Genomic DNA, 20,736 nt, shown 5'->3' on the forward strand with positions numbered 1-20,736 from the left:
AACTTTTCGTCGCTAATTCTTTTTCTCCTCCATAACTCATTTAAAACTTAAAGTACAGAAAAAGTGAGTTCAGACTAACCTAGAGCAATCCGTGAAGCTTTAAATACTGAAAAGAAATGAAAATAAATTATGTGAAGATAACTTAGTATTTCGGAATGTAGGAGCTCTCGTCCAACAATTTGTTGGCATTTTGATATTAGGGATTTTTTTTCCTCCAGAAATTGAAACTTAGAGACCCGTGGTAAGGCGTCTTCTGAAAGAAGCGACAAAGGTTGTTTAATTACATTTTCATTCTCTTTCAGTAAAAATTCTGAAGCATGGTGGACTCTATAACTCGTGTCATTTTAGCCACCAGTTGTTAGTTCTGTTAAAGCTGCTTTTTTGCTATTTGGTGGGAGTAAATTTAGCAAAAATATACTTAAGAAAAGCTTATATCTCTACTAGGCACTCCTTCAATTGCTAGATTCTTTTCAGGCTGCGTCGGAACTTTCAACTAGCTTCGTTTTAAATTATTTACGAAGAGATTGTTTCACACGTAAAATTACATTATGATTGAAAATGTTGAACTTTAACTTCAAGATTTTGAACTAGATCTCTATATTCGCAATATAATATCGAATAATGACCAGCTTTCACATGTATCTCAAAGACTTTTATTACAAGCTTTATAATTACTTAACAATAAAGCATTAGAAAAGCTCTTAACACGATGTTTTATAAAAACGTCGAAGATCCAATATTGAGACAAAATCCGAATGGTTCGCGCTCATAATCATCGTAATTGCCATTGCGTCAAAAGCATCGATGCATCTTTTACACACGATATTCAACAACTTTATTCTTACAACTATCAATAGAATAAACGCTTTACAAATTTTAATTTCTTTAGAAACATTTAAGTTAAGAAGAAGGCAAAACCAAGGCATGATGACCAGCTTTTATATGTATCTTAAAGGCTTATATTACAGGCTTTTAATTAATTAACAATAAAGTACTAGAAAAGCTATTAACAATATCGTTTTTTTCTTAAAATAAAATTTTGATGATTGATAGAAAATATCAAGTATCCAATATTGAGCAGAAATCCGAATGACTTGTGCTCATCAATCATCCTATTTGCCATTGCGTCAAAATCATAGATGCATCTTTTACTCACGATCTTCAACAACTTTATTCTTACAACTATGAATAGAGGAAACGTTTGTACAACTTTTAATTTCTTTGGAACATTTAAGTTGAGAAGAAGAAGAACTTTCCAAAACATCGTTTTGTCGATCTCTCCGAAATTGATTGACATAATAGTATTTTTGTTTGGATGGTGCCCAAGGCATGTCGAAAGGTTCTTGTGTTCTTTGCCATATTTTTAGACCCCGATTACAAGTGGAACTGAGATTGTAGAGGAGGGGGGAGAAAAACATGTGTTCGAACAGAGCCTTTTTGGAGAGAGCGAGTGACAGTTCCTGATCCAGGGAGATGGTAGCAATATCAGTTACAGTGCCCATTCCGACAAGTAAACATATTATCCCGATTAACATGCCTGTCAACGGAAGAAAAAAAACAATTAGAAAAAGTTGCGAAGAGATTTCAATGGATGATAAGTGATAACCATATTCAACGAGATATGGGAAGAATTAGCAACTAAAATTCCTGAATGAAGTGTTTTTATCTTTTAATACGTTACAGTAGGAGTTTATTGGAACTGAACAATAATTTAGTCGGATCCTCCTGAGAACCTCTTCCCTTACATGGCAATTTCGTAAATTTTTTTTTTTCATTTTTTGCCCATTGGCAAAACGGGTCGTAGTTCGGATTTGATGGCGTCCACACACTTTTCAATTGTGTTCAAGAGTAGTAGTAGACAGTGCGCATGCGTTGCTATAGCGACAGCTGGTGTTTTTCTTTTTATTTTCACATTTTTAATGTATTTATATAATAATAATTGAAAGTATTTTTATATGCTTTTTATTATTAACGTATAATGGCTGGCTTGACGGTGATTTCATTATAAATATGAATGCTGAAGAAGTAAAAGTATTTTGTGACGTCATAGGCCGGATATGAAAATCAATCCGACGACAAACATCAATGGAGACAGTTTTTGCAACCCATGATTTGAAACTTAGTTAATCCAGAAAGAAAAAACATTTGACCAATGGCTAATCACAGTGATCGTAATAAAATAAGGCGATCACAACTTTTTTTTTCCAGATGTTTTTGAAGTGATGTCTTACTTTATTAACAAAGCGCTTCATTTGTTCTCTATGACTTATTTTGTTTTAATTTTCTTATTTTTTAAAAAAAAAAGATTTCGTTGGTATATTCCGTAGACAAAAAATAAAGTACAGTGCAACCTGTCGGGAGCGACCACTCACCGTTCCACGGTCAAATGGTAGTTATTAAAGGTGGGTCGTCCTTAGAGGTTACCCCCATTGACTTCAAAAGTGCTATCGAAGGCGCATGGTTTTTTGCAAACGATTTTAATTTTAGTCAGAGTCATTTTCTTGGTTCGGGAATGTCCCTTTTGTTGGCGTTATGAAATGATGAATCAATGATTGAAATTCAGCTTATATAAAAATGATCCCAACTGCTAAAATTATGTATAAAAACAAATTTACTAATTATGAATAATAAAGCAATTTTAAATGACTAAACATCATTTTATTTTATGTCATGAAAATTAATTAGCTTTCAAAGATGAGAAAAGGTTTGAAATGCTTAGTTTTTGTACGACAAACATATTTTTGTACTACAAACATAAATTGATGGAAATATCTTCCATGGGTAAAATGTTGAAAGCAGATGTTCTTTATAGAATACCCGTAGATTTGCGACACCTGAAGCAGTTGCTTCTAAATATGCTAAAGCTTCTAAATATGCCTTTATCTCATATATGTGAGCAAGTGTTTTCAACTATGAACCCTAGAAAAAATCATTTCAGAAGTGGACTAACAGACAAACATTTAGCCTCGTTCTTTAAAATAAGTACATCTCACTTGGAATCTCAGTATAAAGAATTTTTAAAAATGAAATCGCAATTTCATTCATCTCATTAAATATTTAAATTAAAACTTGTGTATCGTTTTTTTTATTTTAGAAGTTTTTACTTGCCCACCACTTCCTCCCTCGATTTTCTGCTCTCGACCAAAACAGTTTGACAATAGACAGAAGAAAAAGATTTCCTTTCTCTCACCGACCAAAGCCTGTTCTAAACAGTGACTCCACACCCCTACTTGAAATAGTTATATCTCGTTACCATAGTCACCGCCATGGGTCCAGACGAATGGCTAGGGGAGTTCTTACTTTAGACAAACTATAGCCATACTTTTCAATGCAAAGCATAACATGTGTCATGATCTTTCTTCCAAAAGAACAGAGAGAGAGGAATAGACTTTCCTTTATACCTGGAAGTAAACGAGGCGAGTAAATAGGCATCCTTGGACATTGTCTTCCCTTTAATTGTCGTCGGAGTTAACGGCGGGAGATACCATCTTCAAGTAGATTCTAAAAACAGTTCTTCCTCCCCATGCATTTCTCACGATTTGTTGCCAGTTTTTTTTCTTCTTTCTCTTTGACTGGCCCTTTTTTTTTTCCTTCCCTTCCTTTTTTTTTAAAAAGAAAGGAAAGGAAGAAAAAAATCAAAATAATATGGATGATTAATGAAGATGTTGTTCCTGCTTTTGGAGGAGGAGTTCATCACTTGTTAGAAACTCTTGAAGAATAATACACAAGTTCATCCGAAGTTTGTTTTACGTTGATTCACTTTAATTCGACGTCCTTCCCAAATCAAGGGGATCTGACGTCGTCCTCCTTGTGACAACACACAGCTCACTTAATTTGCTGGGAGACGATATCACGAAAAAGAATATTTTATTTTACTTTACTACCGTCGTTGAAAAGCAGACTCATTTTTTTCCGGTTTACGACTCCCAATGTTCCACTCCATTGCCTTGTAATTTTGAACCCAATCCAGAAGACAAGGGAACTCCTGGATCAAGTATTGGAAGAGATTTGACTCCATGGAGAACTTTTTGATGGAACTTACCCGCATTTGCGTTACATGGAGAGGAAGACCACAAGAACCTCCTACGATTAGCCTGACGGCAAGGAGACTTTAGCCCATGATCCGTTTACCACTGAGGATATTTCACGTCAGCGCTGTGATCGGTGCAAGCTGGATACGGAATTCGACCAATTATTGACAGGATTCGAACCCGGAGCACCTCATTGGAAAGCGAACGCTCTATCCCTTGAGCGATCGCGGCTCAATTCACCTCATTGGAAGGAAAACGCTCTTTTCCCCGAGCCACCATGCCTCGAGATGATTTTAGTTGTTGTAACTCGATGTACTCGCCAGTCCCCACAACTGATGCTTTCCAGTTCCTTTCGACATTAGTCCACCTTTATATCTTCTTTGCTGGTACGCTTTTTAAAGCAGAGTTCTAGAAATATTCAGCCTGTCAAAACGTTGATTCAAAAACATTTCTTCAATTTATGCCCTTATTAAAATTTGATCTATTTTACATTTCAATGTTAATTGAAAATTAGACTTGGAAAATTACATTCATGTAATTTTCAGGTAAACACTATCATAAACTACAGTGTTTGAAGGTCCGGAAGTTTTAAATCTTGTATTCTAGCATAGACTTTTTAAGCGCTTAGAAACCAAAGAAAAAGGTTGGGGAAAAAAAGCATATTAACGAAATAGATAAAACTCGAGGTATAATGCTCCAAAATTAAAAGAAAAAATTTAGTTCCAGTTATTTTCCCTCCGATTTCCAACACGCATTTTTATCTGCGTTTTTTTTTTAGTATTAAGCATCATTGAAACAAAAATAGAGCTCTAAATTATTAAGCGTGAATTAATAAGCATAATGTATACAAAAATGTAGAAAAAAATTTCCGAGAAAAGGAAAAATTTATAATATTTTTATAATTTTCTTCGTTTTATTATATACTGCACGACAAAATTTATGGTCAGAAGAAAAGGTTCTAAAACAATTAAATGACAACAACAACAACAATAAAAAAATTTAATGTCGGAAGTATTTTTATCGTGCAAAAAGTAATTCAGGTCTGTGTACCGGAGGTATTTTTTCTTATCTCTTCACATATATTATAAATGAAATTTCTTTCGGCCTAATTACCTCTTCCAAGCCTTTCCTCTATCCGAACCATCTCAAGTTTCGAAAAGTGAAGGGAAAAAGAGGTGGCGGAACGGAAGAGTTTTTCCTCCCCTCTCATAGTCCCATTCTAAATAAAGAAAGACAAAAAAAAGTTTCTTTTTATGTGTGTAGAAAACTTAGGGTTTGACTTAGGTTCTAGTTTTAATTCCTTTACCACAATTTGTTTGTCACACTCCCATTTTTTCTTTTCTTTCTTTCCTCCATAGCATTTCCGACATGTTTCATCAGGCGTCCAAAAACGTCAGGATTTTAAATGAATGGTGTATCATCAAGACAATTGGTTACTAAAAAAGAGTTGGAGGTTTTTTTTTTCTTCTTGTCGCTTCTATTGTTGTGACCGATCTTCCAGCATTTCTGGCGCTCCAGTAAAATCCTGTTGAATTTGGGTCATTTTGGATGCATTTTATTTCAGCGATCAAACTTGGGTCAATTCAAACTGGGTATTTCATTCCGGGATAATCTGGTTGGTAGGGCACTGGACCCATGCCCAAGAGGTCGTGGGTTCGATCCCCACCGGCGAAGACTCCCCGTGTAGTAAATGGTGACTGATGCACGTTAAATCTATCGAGTCGCAGAGTCCTCCTTGTTCCCATGACAAATCAGTACTTCTGGGGGTACTGATTCAGGAATTTCTGGATGGGTTCAAAAGTAAAAGGCTACAGAGTTGAACATTAGAAGTCGTAAACCCAAAAATAGGGTCGGCTGTTCAACGACGGTTATAAAATATAAAACAAAAATAAATACTAAGACTAAACACACGTTGTAGGATTATTTTGTAACTTTAGTGGTGCTTAGTTCATGCAATATTTCATAGTTTGCAATAAGGTTTAAAGCTTTCAGAGGCTTGAGGGACCGACAATAAATTACAGAAGAAAACTAGTATTTTTAAACACCCTAAGCCAGAAAATCACACAAAAAGCTTGCAACTCGTATCGATTACTTTAATTGTTATTTGCAACTACTGCATAAATTTTAGTAATTCCAGCCTAAATATTTTCAGAAATATGGACATTTTTATAAAAACCTAATTTTTTTGACTTACGGTACTTTGAAAAAATTCAGAAAAATTAAACCAAATTTTGGCAGCAATTTAAAATTTAAAAAAAATTTTACTTAAAAAGTTTGAAAACGGAGATAGATATGAGTATTTAAAGTAGTTCTTCTGTTCTGAGCATGAAGCGTAATAAAAAAATTTTAAATTTTTTTTCCATCATTTTTAAGCGAATCGTATACGGTAATTAATCAGAAAAAATCTTATTTTAATATTGTAAAAATTTAAAAAGTTTCGAATAATTTTTGACGTAGTTTTTGTATTTTTAAAACAAAATTCAAAATGATCAGGGGTTTTCTCCAAATTTTACATTGTTCTTGTTGTCCGGTTAAAAGGTAGTTTCATTCGCTATACAACAAAATAAAATAAATTTATTTTTAAGACAGTTTTATTTCATCCAAAACACGATATATCCAGAGTACATATTAAAAAAACAATAAAAAGGGCACTTGGCGATTTTTAAAAAATTTTTTAAAATGGTTGATTATTTGAAAAATGGTTTTATGTTGATATGTGAGTGTCATATTTTCTAAAATTGCCCATTCATAACTAGAAATAATCTGAGAATTAAGATAAAACAGTTTAATTTTGTCCCAAACGCGCAATTTTCAGCGGAGATATGAGAAGAACTGAGCATGAAAAGAACGGACACTTTGCGAATTTTTTTAATATTTTTGGAAAGGTCTATTATTTTAAAACTGATTTCATGTTGTTATACAAGTGTCATATTTTCCAAAAATACCCATTCATGGCTAGAAATAATCTAAGAATAAAGTTTTATTTTGTCCCAAACACGCAATTTTCAGCGGAGATATGAGAAGAACTGAGCATGAAAAGAACGGACACTTTGCGAATTTTTTTAATATTTTTGGAAAAGTCTATTATTTTAAAACTGATTTCATGTTGTTATACAAGTGTCATATTTTCCAAAAATACCCATTCATGGCTAGAAATAATCTAAGAATAAAGTTTTATTTTGTCCCAAACACGCAATTTTCAGCGGAGATATGAGAAGAACTGAGCATGAAAAGAACGGACACTTTGCGAATTTTTTTAATATTTTTGGAAAGGTCGATAATTTTAAAACTGATTTCATGTTGTTATACAAGTGTCATATTTTCCAAAAATACCCATTCATGGCTAGAAATAATCTAAGAATAAAGTTTTATTTTGTTCCAAACACGCAATTTTCAGCGGAGATATGAGAAGAACTGAGCATGAAAAGAACGGACACTTTGCGAATTTTTTTAATATTTTTGGAAAAGTCTATTATTTTAAAACTGATTTCATGTTGTTATACAAGTGTCATATTTTCCAAAAATACCCATTCATGGCTAGAAATAATCTAAGAATAAAGTTTTATTTTGTCCCAAACACGCAATTTTCAGCGGAGATATGAGAAGAACTGAGCATGAAAAGAACGGACACTTTGCGAATTTTTTTAATATTTTTGGAAAGGTCGATAATTTTAAAACTGATTTCATGTTGTTATACAAGTGTCATATTTTCCAAAAATACCCATTCATGGCTAGAAATAATCTAAGAATAAAGTTTTATTTTGTCCCAAACACGCAATTTTCAGCGGAGATATGAGAAGAACTGAGCATGAAAAGAACGGACATTTTGCGAATTTTTTTAATATTTTTGGAAAGGTCGATAATTTTAAAACTGATTTCATGTTGTTATACAAGTGTCATATTTTCCAAAAATACCCATTCATGGCTAGAAATAATCTAAGAATAAAGTTTTATTTTGTCCCAAACACGCAATTTTCAGCGGAGATATGAGAAGAACTGAGCATGAAAAGAACGGACATTTGCGAATTTTTTTAATATTTTTGGAAAGGTCGATTATTTTAAAACTGATTTCATGTTGTTATACAAGTGTCATATTTTCCAAAAATACCCATTCATGGCTAGAAATAATCTAAGAATAAAGTTTTATTTTGTCCCAAACACGCAATTTTCAGCGGAGATATGAGAAGAACTGAGCATGAAAAGAACGGACACTTTGCGAATTTTTTTAATATTTTTGCGATCGCGAAATAAATCGCGAATCTTTTAAAACTGGTTTTATTTTAATATACGAGCGTATGCGTGGCAATTCTTTTAAAAAGCTATTATTTATAGAAAAATACTAAAAGAATATTTTAAAAATAGTCTTTTTTTTGGTCAAAGTACGGTAATTCCAGAGTACATATTGAAGAAACAACAGACTGAACTGTTTGCAAAATTTGTTAAATTTTTGGTAAAGCGTGATTTTTTTTAAAACTTGTTTCATGTCATATTTTCTGAAAATGCCCATGTATTACTGGAAATAATCTAATATATATGTTACCGGCAAAGTATGAAATCCGGCATTATATATAATGCCTAAAACTAGACGGCAAAGTATGAAATGATTTATATTTCACACTTTGTCTAGGCATTCTATATAATGCCGGATGCTATTTAGGCAAAGTATGAAATAAACGTGCTGAAGAGGTTATTATGTAAATGATGTGCATGTTACTGTGAATGACCAAAATCGGTGGTTGTTGACTTTCACCGGTGAATGTCGACAATCACAAAGTCGCTTTGGTGAATGTCCGAAATATTTATTACATCCGATTTGATATTAACTTATTCGTGGATATAATTACATTTATTCGTTATTTTAATACTTACTGACGATAGATTAGAAGAAACATCAGTGTTTGGAGTATCGGGTAAATATGTACCCAATGCCAAAAAATGATGCCAAAAACATTAGTTTTTCGTAAATAAATAATCATGTTACTGTAATAAAGATTCCGAATTTTTAAATTACAATTTTTTAACGGGTTCTACTACCGATCAACATTAATTAAGGAATTAAGAAAATATTTTGCGTGTTCGAAAATAAAATTTTACTTTAATTCGTTAATGGTTTTCTTAAAAATGCAGAAGTGACTTTAAAAATATTTTTTAAAACTTAACGGTAAAAAAATGGCCGTAATATTGCCTTTCATTGAAGTAATTTGACGTCCAATTTTTAGAATCTCGCAACTTTGCAAATTTAACATCAAGAACGAAAATTTTAAAGTTGATGATACTGCTGAGAAATAAAGTGACGTTTTTCCCATGAAAAAAGAGATTTACAAACAAGGATTTAAAGAAGAAAATCTAAAATTAAAATCTAAAATATGAAAAAAAAACAAAAATTTTCATTTACTCAAAAAATTCCCAATATTTGCCTCAGAAAATTATTTTAAAGCTCAAATTTAAGAAGAAAAGAAACGAAACAAAAAAATAATCACAATGTTAGCAAATAAACGATTTAAAACTAGAATTACTAAACTAAATTATAATAAAAATTTATTTTTGTAAGTGTGGAAGAATTTTTAAGTAATAATGAAATATATTTCCACCTTTGTGTAATTCTACATTTGTTGTTGTTGTTGTTATAGGTCATTAAGGCAGATGGGTGCGATTATTCTTTGTTTTCCAGCGACGCCATCTATGTTCAAGAAATCGACTTCAGCCCCACCCGTGTATTGGGGGGGGGGGACCCATTCATATATGCATTCTTTCATCCCCAGATCGTAATTTCGACTGGAACCAGAGAACGACCCATCTCCGACAGATTTAACGTGCATCAGTCATCATTTACTACACAGTCGACTGGATACGAACTCCCGTTTCCACGAACGTGAGTCCAGCTCCCTGCCAACCAGGCTATCCCGCCCTCAATTCCACATTTAACATACGAATATGATCAATGTCACAGTTGCAGAACATATGCACATCGCAGATCCCATTTTTCTTTTAATATTTCATCTCATTCTCATACATTCTTTCAAAAAATTATAACTGTGTCAGAAGTATAAGATTGCAAAAAAAGAAAGATCAAATCCATAGTTTTTGGGGACCCTCTAAGAACTCGGGCCCATTTCCACAATATAATTCCATTCGTAAAGATAAATATTCTCAAATCGAATTCCGAGATATGGGATTCGATGATAGAAGAGATTTTTTTAAGAGATTCCATAGGCCTTTAAAACTTATTTCAAAACAGGTCACTATTGATCCGTCACTAAAGTTGGCTGCAAGAATTGTGGTTAAATAAGTAGATTGTTTATTTCCGATTAAAAATAAACTGGTGGTGCGTTGTTCACCCCGTATGATAAGTTAACGATCAGTAACAATTAATACAGGTTAATACAAAATGAATATAGCTATAAATACAGCTATAACTATTTAATGAAAAGTAATTTATAGATAAGATTAATACGGAACTTCAAAATTTCTTTATGTAAGGCGCAGTGAAGCGGAATCCTGCGCATTCGCGAGTTCATTAGTGAAAATGGCGAGTTCCGTGCAGAAAGCATTCTGCGTGTTCGAATTTAACAATTGCCTCAGTGCAGAGAATATTTTGTCAGCGTTACAATCAAGAACCTCCAAGATTATATAAGATTTTTAAGATTAATATAAGATTTTTATGAAGCCGGTCACTAGTCTAGTGGCTATTGTACTGGACTACAGGGCCAGTGGTTGTGGGTTCGAATCCCATCGTAGGCATGGATGTAACTTCCTCTCTGTGTCCTATGTCCTTTCTTTTGTATGATTGTTACCCGCCCTCTTAACGGATTTGTGGTTGTATGACGTGAGCGACGCTTCTCCACCGCCGTGGCCCTAGCCACAGGTGCCCATTGGGTAACGATAAGAGAGTAGCAATTCTGGCGTATCTGAGGCTAATGGGAAATCGATCCAAGTGCCGGCCATTAAAGAAAAAAAGATTTTTATAGAAAAGGGTGAAATGGATTCAGTTCCGAGTAATTTCTTTTTCTTAAACAAAAATGGTTTTAAAATCAGTCTCAATAGCCTCCTCTCGTATACTCCAGAACAAACGAACCTATTTAATGGGTAGAGTTATCTTTGAACAGAAGAACATAGTCAAGAGGCGCAGAAGCTGGCAGCCGCAATAGTTCACACCTTTGATGTTATCTGAAGATCCATGGACACGAAAACAACAACTTTGAACAGGTTCAAAACCCCCGAAGAATGAACATTTGTGTTCGTAGAAATGTTTTTTGCTTGAGCAGGACTTTATCTGAGTGAATAATAATAATGAAAAATTTTAAAACTACTTTCAATATTTATGAATTTCTGAAAATAAATATATTATGAGATTGGAAAACAATCTGATATATTAATAGATATTTTAGCTCTCTTGCTTTACTTTAGCTTTAAAAAATTATAGATAATTTAGCTCTCTAGCTTTAATTTAGCTTAAAAAAAGATAATTTAGCTTTAAAATAGATAATTTAGCTCTCTAGCTTTAAAAAATAGATAATTTAGCTCTCTAGCTTTACTTTAACTTTAAAAAATAGATAATTCAATTCTCTAGCTTTACTTTAGCTTCAAAAAAATAGAAAATCAACCCCTCTAGCTTTAATTTAGCTTTTAAAAAATAGATAATTTAGCTCTCTAGCTTTACTAAAGCTTTAAAAAATAGATACTTTAGCTCTCCAGCTTTAATTTAGATTTAAAAAAATTAAAAATTTAGCTCTCTAGCTAGCTCTAATGTAGAGTGACATTTTGCAATCACTCATTTCAAAATGACTTTAAAGGTCTCCACCAATCGGAAAAGGGTGGAAATTATCCCCCCACTCTATCGACGATGGAGCTGAGTAATTGATGTCTTTTATTTCCCTGAGTCATTAGAAGCATTACTTTAATTATGCTACTTATGAAGCAAATTACGACTATTAATGCGAACCCCCTTTGGAGATTTTGCAATCACCGATTGGCATTTAAGAATTTCAAACAAAGGTGAGAACCATTGTACTCCACCCCCCGTAGACATTCACATAATATGTACATATTCCATAAATAGAATCCAATTCATTCTTTCGGTCAGGGAGGGGGGGGAGACACTTCTTTAAACAAAAGTTGGAATCACTAACTTGTTGAAGAATTAAGCAAAGTTCTTTCTTCTGCCTGCAAGTTTTTTTTTTTTGAAGTGAATGAGGGACAAAAAAATAAACAACAAAGGCTGGCTCCGTTTTGTCGTCGCATGTCTGGTTTTCTTTTGTTTCCAGAGAAGGTCTATCGCTTCTGTTTACCGTGTTAATTGTTTAACTGAGAAGAAGTTCATTTTTTGTTTATTTCAATCTCTTTCTTTTCTAACCATGCGGCTGAAGGCAGAAGAAAAGAAGAAAAAAAACTCGAACATCCATTTATTTTGTTACCTGTCTCAAAGTGTGTGTTCTAACTTCAACTCTGTATTCAAAACGAGTAATGGCTTTTTTTTTCTCGAAATGAAACAATTAATTGGCATCACAGTCAAAATTTAATTTGCTGGACCATTCATAGGGGAAAAATACCCAAATAACAATTATACTTTGGCAATATACAACAATAACCCAGTTGGGCACACTATGGGTTCAACAAGAACATGCAACGAGGGACCCATATTGGAATGTCCAGATTTTTTTAATATGGGTCCTGGTACGGTCTATTCAGGGCCTACATTGGCCAATATAGAACCTGCATCGGCTAAATAATGGATATAAAATATCGGGCGACTATGACAATTCTATATAGATCCGATATTGATGGTTACAAAGTGGCTATAAAATATCGGGTGAATTGAAAAACTCTATGTAGGACCAATATTGGAAAAATTATGGCCCTTTGAATCCTTATTGACCTAAGATTCATGAACATTGTCCCAAGTTTTTTTTTTCCTGCTAGGGTATGTATAAAACGCAATTTGCACGAAGTTGCAAAATGTCAAGGTGAAAATGAGTATCCATAAATGACATGTAAGTATTAACTAAGTTATTATTACTTTAATGGATAAGTGTTCCCCTTTATTATGTTGCATAGGGTTTGAACTTAATTCAGGTAACTTCATGTCTTCTGTATTATTTTGAAAGAATCGAACAAGCGAATGTCCAAACTAAATTTAGGAAAGGTGGTCTATACTTGATTTTTTAGAGTGAAGATACTATCCCGAACAGAGGTTCCATAAGGAAAAATGTTTAAAGAGATCGACATTTTTCGAAGAAAAGGTACAAAGAACATTAAAGATTTGAAAAAAGAGAAAAAATGCGGGGGAAATATATTTTAGTGTGTTAAAACATTTGGCACAGTATTCTCACAATATTTTCAAACTTTCTCTAAATAAAAAATATATATTATTAAATAAAACACTATAGGGTAGTTTCTAGAGGGGGGGGGGGCAGATGAAATTTCATTTTCACGTTGTCAACAAAAAAGAAAAACCGAAATATTAAGCAAATTTCTGAATAATGGAGAACAAAAAATCTACGAAAGAAATATTTTAAGTAATAGATGAGATATTATGCGATATGGTATTTTGCGCACCCTGTTTTTGACGTAATACTACAAGATATAGTATTTTGCTCATCTTGTTTTTGACGTAATAATAGACTTAGAGGTTAGGCAGCTTCGAAGAGCAGGGCACATCGACCAGAGGTCTATTGAGTCCAAACTCTAAATCACGGGCCGGGATAGCCTGGTCGGTAGGGCGCTGGGCCTATATCCAAGAGGTCGTGGGTTCGATCCTCGTGTAGTAAATGGTGACTGATGCACGCTAAATCTGTCGAGTCTCAAAGTCCTCCATGTTCCCACAACAAATCAATACCTCTGGGGGTACTGATCCAGGAGTTTCCTTGTCTTCTGGATTGGTTCAAAATTACAAGGCTACGGAGTTGAACGTAAGTAGTCGTAAACCCATGATATTGGGTCGGCTGTTCAACGACGGTTATAAAATAAAAATAAAACTCTAAATCACGATTAACAATAAAGCCTTATGGCTGAAATGATGTTCATCAAACACCTGACAGGAACGTCTTACAGTTCCCAGGCTTTAATGCAATGTTTGCCATAAATGCTCAAATCTTTGAGCAGAATAGACCGCACAATCACAAAGTAAATGTCGTGAAGTCTCCTCTTCAAGATGACAACCTCGACAAAGAGGATTAGATTCAATTCCCATTATGTATAGGTGTCTCCTGAGGATGCAGTGTCCAGTGAGAAGACCAATGATCTTCCTCAAACTGTTCCTGTTCAGCTTCATGAGCTCTTTTTGACGTACACTAGGACAGTCTCGATTCAGTTCTTTAGCTTGTCTCTGACCATCCGAGTTTGACTTAATAATATGGCATTTTGTTCACCCCGTTTTTGATCTAATATTACGCCATATGGTATTTTACCCACCCTGTTTTTGATGTCATTACATTCCAGTTGAGAACTTCCACATCCTTTTGTTTTTGACACTTTATTTCTTTTTCTCTAAGCTTTTCCTGAATGCTCCAGCAGGAAGCAGAAAGTAAATATAGCATTAAAACAGGTAAGAAGTTAATAAATGAAATCCAACTTAAGGATGGATCCAACTTAAACTAACAGTCATCGGTTAACTGTTCAAAAAATAGCCTATTATTAGCTGAAAAGTGTTACTTTATAACAGGAGCATTTAAAGAACAACCTTAAAAAAAAGAGTGAAGAAGGCGGGAAGGCGTTTGTTTTTCTTCGCTAAACCCATTCTATTGGGGGAAAAAATGTTCTCTTTCGTATCTTCTTTCCATCGGTTTTGCGAATCTTCCATTGCTTTAAAGTGAAAATCGGAGGAGGGAAAAAAACTGAACATAGACGACGCCTGGTGACATTAATGTATGGTTGACAGTTGGTGCTTTCCATTTGTTTAGGGCTTAACCTTACCTGCTTTTTTTTTCATTCTTTTTTAAATATGATTGGCACTGAAATCCCGGATTTCTTTGTCAGTGGAAGAAGAAAAAAAAACGATCTTAAAATGCGCTTCAGCAAGGCAGGCATTAATTTAGTACATAAAACCCCATAAATACTTAAAAGATGCTTTTTTTTCTTTTTCAAATTGAGAATTTTAAAAAAATATCACAAGATTTTAAAGACTTCAATTGGCAACAAGATTTTATAGTTATTTTTACTTCTTCAAACCAAATGAGTTATGAGCACTTTTTTTTTGACGGGTGGTGGGAGAAATAAACATGCTTAGCTTTCTAAAATCGGCAGAACTAAATTATTACTTGCCATGTCGAATCTGTTAATACGTTTATTTTCTGTAAAGACTAACCAATCAGTATTATTACACACCACTTAAATTTTTTAAGACTAATTAAAGGAGAAAAAAAAAAGAGTTGAAGTTTCAAACCTAGTAAGTCATCGCATACGTTACGGTATGTTCAGTTTCAAAGCTTTTTTGCGTGTCGATAATTTTTAAAAGTTTTAGCTGAGTTTATCTGACAAAACGAATGAAAAATAATCAGATATTAAACAACGTATAAAAAACTCTTATATTTTTGAGAATTATAAGCTAGCTAACATCACAGTTGTTCTTATTCAAATGTTTACAAAACACAGAATGGTCTGCAGTTTGATTTTCATGATTGACGAATTCTAAGCCAATGATAAAATTTCATTATTTAAGCGTTTCTTAAGAACGATCTGACTGAATTTTTTAAGATCGAGGTCTAAAACTGTTCATTTTATCCAAATTCCTGGACACTAGCACAAATGGTTTTAATGACACACAAAGACAAACTCTTCATTATTATTGCAAATTACAACCTTTCAACTTAAATTTAACCCTCGGAGCGTGTCATTGTTAAAAAAAAGCCTTCCTAGCCTATACTATATACTATTATAATGAACCTAAATAAAAAGAGCCCATGGTACAAATAGCATCAGTAGTTTGGGCTCTGGAGATATTTTCAAATATTAATTCACTAATTAAATGTAATTTAGCAATTTTAGTTTTATATGGGAGAAAAAGTTTTAATTATTTAATAAAAACCAACTAAAATAAAAATTTTCTTTTGTTGACCTAAATAGGAATTGATTTTAATTTTTTGTTTACTTTACTTGTTTATTTACAGATTTCTGTAATCTATATTTAAAGATATTTACCTGCAATATTCTTATTCTACTTTGCTAATATTAAGATTTTAATTTTGATTGTTTCCGACATTAAAAGTTTAAAGCTTTTTTATTTTTTTTTTATTTCCTACGAGCTGCACAATCAGTCTTCCCGATGAGCAGACCTAGTGCGTTCTCCAGAAGTGTTATCCACTCTTTCAGGACCACCACAATGGGTGATATACCGTTGGCCATGTTAATTTGGACGTCTAGTTTCTGCCACACTAGATGGCAGCACCGAGGCTCTATTTGGATGCTAAAGTGCACTAGGAATTTAATTTGGCCGGAAATGCCAAGAGCCAATAAGGCACTCTAGGGATCTTTTACATCCCGTATAATCATACTACATGGCCGCTGAGGATTTTCTGCAACCCGAAAATCCGGTGTCTGGGCCGGGGATCGAACCCGCAGACTTGGGCTCAGAAGGCAGTGTTTAAAACTAAAAGAATTGTTTCTTTATTATATTGTAATTCCATTACCGTGTTTCGCTAGGATAATCTTATTTCAATCAATGTCTGAACTTTTTGCAATTAATCATTTTGCAATTATTATTTTTGGTGCATATTACATTAATATACTATTATAAATTATCGATAAAGAGATTCGTAATATGATTTAGGACTTAACGATCAGCTTCATAAAAAATGTGATGCTTGTGCAAATTGCATTTAATGTAGCAGCCTGTTTGGCGAGCAAAGAATGTTTAATGACAGTTGTGACTCACCAAATTTTTTATAACAATAAACTTTTAATTTTAAATGTTATTTGAAGAAATGATTACTCAGAAAAATAATTTATGTTCGCTTATGGATCTTAATAGAGTTGTGGCGTAATGATCGTTCTTGATTCGAGAAGTTCATGCTCTGGCGAACCTGAAAATTTCAACAAACGCTCAAGGTATTTTTCGTAATCTCTTTGAACTGAACTGAAGTTCAAGAAATGAAATGTGGGGTTAGTAGGTATCGACAATGTCAACCTTCATCTATGAAAAGGTACCCCGTGATTGAATCAAGTTAGCATGTCTTATATACCAGTGAATTGATGTTTAATTTTCGTAATGGTGATTATTGTAGCGTAACTACCACTACGAAAATTAAACATCAATTCACTGGTATATAAGGCATGCTAACTGGGAAGTATCTGGAACTAGGGGCACAAGCATAAGAAAACAGAATTCTCTTTTGGTATATATATTTTAAGTCAATAATTTAATATTTCGTAGAAAAAAATGTTTTATGCAAAGAAACGACAATTATTGGGAATGGGGGTTGGTTGGTGACAGCGATGAGGGAGCACCTGCATTCCGTCTCTAAAGCAAAAAGTTTTGATTTTCAAAGATAACAACAGAGTGTTAACAAAAAGCCATTTTTATATAACGTTATTAAAAATGGAAAAAAAATAATTTACTGAAAAATATTTAGTTTATCTTTGCTTACTTTAATGTTGTTTTAAGATGTGAGTTGCACATTTCCGCAAAGACTGATGCGTAGTGAGTTCAATCAGAATAAGTGTGAATTCAAATTTAAAAAAAAGTACCTAACATTTTAGATTGACATTTTTGCGTCAGAAAGAGTAGACAAACACTAAATGTTTTTGTAAGTAGCTTATATTTTATGTTGATAGCTTTACTTCATTTCTAACTTAACTGTTTTATGTCAAAACAATCAAGACAGCACAAGTTCTTAGAAGAAATAATATTAATTATAAGAATAATTATAGTTCTTATATACTATAATTATATACTATAGTTCTTATATACTATAGTTGCACATTTCCGCAAAGACTGTTGCGTAGTGAGTTCAATCAGAATAAGTGTGAATTCAAATTTAAAAAAAGTACCTAACATTTTAGATTGACATTTTTGTGTCAGAAAGAGTAGACAAACACTAAATGTTTTTGTAAGTACCTTATATTTTATGTTGATAGCTTTACTTCATTTCTAACTAACTGTTTTATGTCAAAACAATCAAGACAGCACAAGTTCTTAGAAGAAATAATATTAATTATAAGAATAATTATAGTTCTTATATACTATAATTATATACTATAGTTCTTATATACTATAGTTGCACATTTCCGCAAAGACTGTTGCGTAGTGAGTTCAATCAGAATAAGTGTGAATTCAAATTTAAAAAAAAGTACCTAACATTTTAGATCGGCACTTTTGTGTCAGAAAGAGTAGACAAACACTAAATGTTTTTGTAAGTAGCTTATATTTTATGTTGATAGCTTTACTTCATTTCTAACTAACTGTTTTATGTCAAAACAATCAAGACAGCACAAGTTCTTAGAAGAAATAATATTAATTATAAGAATAATTATAGTTCTTATATACTATAATTATATACTATAGTTCTTATATACTATAGTTGCACATTTCCGCAAAGACTGTTGCGTAGTGAGTTCAATCAGAATAAGTGTGAATTCAAATTTAAAAAAAAGTACCTAACATTTTAGATCGGCACTTTTGTGTCAGAAAGAGTAGACAAACACTAAATGTTTTTGTAAGTAGCTTATATTTTATGTTGATAGCTTTACTTCATTTCTAACTTAACTGTTTTATGTCAAAACAATCAAGACAGCACAAGTTCTTAGAAGAAATAATATTAATTATAAGAATAATTATAGTTCTTATATACTATAATTATATACTATAGTTCTTATATACTATAGTTGCACATTTCCGCAAAGACTGTTGCGTAGTGAGTTCAATCAGAATAAGTGTGAATTCAAATTTAAAAAAAAGTACCTAACATTTTAGATTGACATTTTTGTGTCAGAAAGAGTAGACAAACACTAAATGTTTTTGTAAGTAGCTTATATTTTATGTTGATAGCTTTACTTCATTTCTAACTAACTGTTTTATGTCAAAACAATCAAGACAGCACAAGTTCTTAGAAGAAATAATATTAATTATAAGAATAATTATAGTTCTTATATACTATAATTATATACTATAGTTCTTATATACTATAGTTGCACATTTCCGCAAAGACTGTTGCGTAGTGAGTTCAATCAGAATAAGTGTGAATTCAAATTTAAAAAAAAGTACCTAACATTTTAGATCGGCACTTTTGTGTCAGAAAGAGTAGACAAACACTAAATGTTTTTGTAAGTAGCTTATATTTTATGTTGATAGCTTTACTTCATTTCTAACTAACTGTTTTATGTCAAAACAATCAAGACAGCACAAGTTCTTAGAAGAAATAATATTAATTATAAGAATAATTATAGTTCTTATATACTATAATTATATACTATAGTTCTTATATACTATAGTTGCACATTTCCGCAAAGACTGTTGCGTAGTGAGTTCAATCAGAATAAGTGTGAATTCAAATTTAAAAAAAAGTACCTAACATTTTAGATCGGCACTTTTGTGTCAGAAAGAGTAGACAAACACTAAATGTTTTTGTAAGTAGCTTATATTTTATGTTGATAGCTTTACTTCATTTCTAACTTAACTGTTTTATGTCAAAACAATCAAGACAGCACAAGTTCTTAGAAGAAATAATATTAATTATAAGAATAATTATAGTTCTTATATACTATAATTATATACTATAGTTCTTATATACTATAGTTGCACATTTCCGCAAAGACTGTTGCGTAGTGAGTTCAATCAGAATAAGTGTGAATTCAAATTTAAAAAAAAGTACCTAACATTTTAGATCGGCACTTTTGTGTCAGAAAGAGTAGACAAACACTAAATGTTTTTGTAAGTAGCTTATATTTTATGTTGATAGCTTTACTTCATTTCTAACTAACTGTTTTATGTCAAAACAATCAAGACAGCACAAGTTCTTAGAAGAAATAATATTAATTATAAGAATAATTATAGTTCTTATATACTATAATTATATACTATAGTTCTTATATACTATAGTTGCACATTTCCGCAAAGACTGTTGCGTAGTGAGTTCAATCAGAATAAGTGTGAATTCAAATTTAAAAAAAAGTACCTAACATTTTAGATCGGCACTTTTGTGTCAGAAAGAGTAGACAAACACTAAATGTTTTTGTAAGTAGCTTATATTTTATGTTGATAGCTTTACTTCATTTCTAACTTAACTGTTTTATGTCAAAACAATCAAGACAGCACAAGTTCTTAGAAGAAATAATATTAATTATAAGAATAATTATAGTTCTTATATACTATAATTATATACTATAGTTCTTATATACTATAGTTGCACATTTCCGCAAAGACTGTTGCGTAGTGAGTTCAATCAGAATAAGTGTGAATTCAAATTTAAAAAAAAGTACCTAACATTTTAGATCGGCACTTTTGTGTCAGAAAGAGTAGACAAACACTAAATGTTTTTGTAAGTAGCTTATATTTTATGTTGATAGCTTTACTTCATTTCTAACTTAACTGTTTTATGTCAAAACAATCAAGACAGCACAAGTTCTTAGAAGAAATAATATTAATTATAAGAATAATTATAGTTCTTATATACTATAATTATATACTATAGTTCTTATATACTATAGTTGCACATTTCCGCAAAGACTGTTGCGTAGTGAGTTCAATCAGAATAAGTGTGAATTCAAATTTAAA

General features: G+C 32.3%; 1 long non-coding RNA gene across 1 annotated transcript in view; it reads right to left on the reverse strand.

Annotated features, from left to right (window-relative positions):
- Positions 1-776: 776 nt before the first annotated feature.
- LOC147816656 (uncharacterized) overlaps positions 777-20,736 on the reverse strand; it is a 109,341-nt gene continuing 89,381 nt past the window's right edge. The window contains exon 4 of the long non-coding RNA XR_015428634.1: positions 777-1,537. This is a non-coding gene — a long non-coding RNA (uncharacterized LOC147816656). The remainder of the gene's footprint in view (positions 1,538-20,736) is intronic.

This window comes from Parasteatoda tepidariorum, chromosome 1 (genome assembly GCF_982258835.1).
Source record: "Parasteatoda tepidariorum strain Cologne lab strain chromosome 1, Ptep-v5.0, whole genome shotgun sequence".
NCBI lineage: Eukaryota > Metazoa > Arthropoda > Arachnida > Araneae > Theridiidae > Parasteatoda > Parasteatoda tepidariorum.